This window comes from Mandrillus leucophaeus, unplaced genomic scaffold, assembly GCF_000951045.1.
Source record: "Mandrillus leucophaeus isolate KB7577 unplaced genomic scaffold, Mleu.le_1.0 Scaffold65, whole genome shotgun sequence".
Taxonomy (NCBI): Eukaryota; Metazoa; Chordata; class Mammalia; order Primates; family Cercopithecidae; genus Mandrillus; species Mandrillus leucophaeus.
Genome location: NW_012107030.1, coordinates 230,219 through 232,632, shown reverse-complemented (window position 1 = coordinate 232,632; position 2,414 = coordinate 230,219).

Sequence of the window (2,414 nt, the reverse complement as noted above, 5' to 3'; positions counted from 1 at the left end):
CTGCATCCAAAAAAAAAAAAAAAAAAAGGTAGAAGAAAAGCAGAGAGCTTTTTTTTTTTTTTGGTCTCTGTATTTATTGGCTGATTGGGAGCTATCAATTTCTGGTTATACTATCTTGTTGTGTGTCTTTGGGCAAACTGAGTTACTTTTCTGGCTTTCTTCACTGTATGTAAATATGGCTCCCAATGACAAAAAAATTTGGGGGCTTGTTATGCAAAAAGAACAAAGGAACAATTTTTTTTTTCTCGAGTCCCATTCTGTCCCCCAGGCTGGAGTACAGTGGCACGATCTCAGTTCACTGCAACCTCCATCATGTGGGTTCAATTGATTCTCCTGCCTCAGCCTCCTGAGTAGCTGGACTACAGGTGCCCACTACCATGCCTAGCTAAGTAGAGGGGGTTTCACCATGTTAGCCAGGCTGGTCTCAAACTCCTGACCTCAAGTGATCTGCCCGCCTTAGTCTCCCAAAGTGCTGGGATTACAAGCGAGAGCCACCACATTGGCCAAAGGAACAATTTCAAACCACTCATCAATGATGTCAAACAACATTCAAGAGAGAGATCTGGTGGGTCCAGCCTGGTCAGGGTCAGAGGCTCTTGGCCTAAGTGTTGTATTCTCACGACCAGTATTTTCAGATCAAATAAAAGATGTGAATTTGACTTTGAATTTCAAATAAACAAATTTCTAATCTGGAATCTTCTAGGATTCTAACACTGAGAAGCTAGAGACTCCTTCTAGACATTCTAGCCAGGGAAGGCAGACTCAAATGATTAGAGGGATAAGACAGGTGACACCTAGATTTTTGTTTTTAAATGTTAACCACACATTCAGTTAAATCAGCAAAAACCCACTGTGTAGACCAAAGGAAACAATCTGCTCCGGCTACTTTATAAACTACAGTGAGGCCAAACCCTTTCAACCATTATACAGATGAGTCCCCCAAAATGGACAGATGTCAACAAGGCTGCATAGCTAAGGTTTCCCAAAAGATAATCAAAATATCACATTGAATGAAAGGCAATTGAAAATGCTAAGTCTGAAAGAGGCAGTAAGAGAGCCGTTCTATGCAGTTTGCAAGATATTTTCACCTCCATCAATTTATCAGACTCTGAAAACATTCTGTAAGGCAGGCAGGGTGGATGACACTTATTTACAGTTGAGGTCACTGAGGGTCAGAAGGGCAAAGTGTCACTCTCTGCATAAAGTCACATAGGTAAGTCTACATAGGAAATTCTAGGGCTGTTCACTACACCTCTGATTCAGATAACAGGTAGGCTTCCTCTAAGATTTTAATAAAGACAAACTCAAAATCCTATATGACGTCCTATGAAGAGAAACAAGTCAGGAGGCCAGGCTGAGAGCCCAGACTTCTAACCCAGTTCGCAAATAAAGAAGTGGCAAAGTAGTCAGATTCCAGCCTGTCACCAGGGTTGTGTCTTCTGTCCTAGCAGCTGTACAGCTTGTCTTACCACTGGACATTTGTTTCATGTACATTTTCACATAGGAAGGATGTTCTAAAAGATGCTGATAAAGATTTTTTAAAGGGTTTGAAGGGGATAGGATGTGATCTAGGGTTGTGCAGGGAGAGGAAAGGAAAAAGCACACAAAAATAACATTTATTAAGAGCCTAGAGTGGCATGCGCTGTGAAAGGCGTGGCATGTAATTCTTTCCCAGTTCTTTGCATGTCTGAATATTTCTCATTCTTCAGGTTTCAGCTCATATATCACATCCTCAGAGAACTTTCCTTGCCACTCTCTCTGAAGAGCCTCTCCCCTCCCCCCACCGCTACTGTCTCTTGAACTTTCTCAGTCTGGCCATTCTATTAAAATCTGGAACGACTATGCTAGTTTGCGGACGAGTTCCCCCCAGGCTGCAGGCTCCATGAGGGCAGCGACAGTGTCTCTTTCTCAGATGAATGCCGGGTTGCCCATCGCGTACTTGGCACACAATAAGTGCTCGCGAAATTGTTAAACACTCAAGGAATATTTACCAGAATACATATTCATGCTCCACCCTTGCTGAAAGAATTTCGACTAATTCTTCTTTAAGTCTCTCCCATCCTCTCGTACTATTAACACCATTGTAAGTAGGCGGTGGAGCTACATTTGCAGGGAGAGAGAAGAGCGAAAAATTGGCGCGCAGAGGTGTAAAGCGTTTTTCTCCAGGTCGCACCGCAGCCTGTACATTTGTGCCACTTGGACCGATTATGGGACAGCTTGCAAACAAATTATCTGCAAACTAACGAAGCCTATTTTTAAAGATCCCTGTTCCTCGCAGCTCTAGGCGATGACATCAGAGAACCCGGAGTTCCACCTCCGAGCCAAGCCCGGTGGTGCTCAAAAACTACGAATACCAGGAAGCACCGCGGCGCGGCGGCCCAGAGCTCAGTGCGCAACCCTCCCCGGCGCGCCGA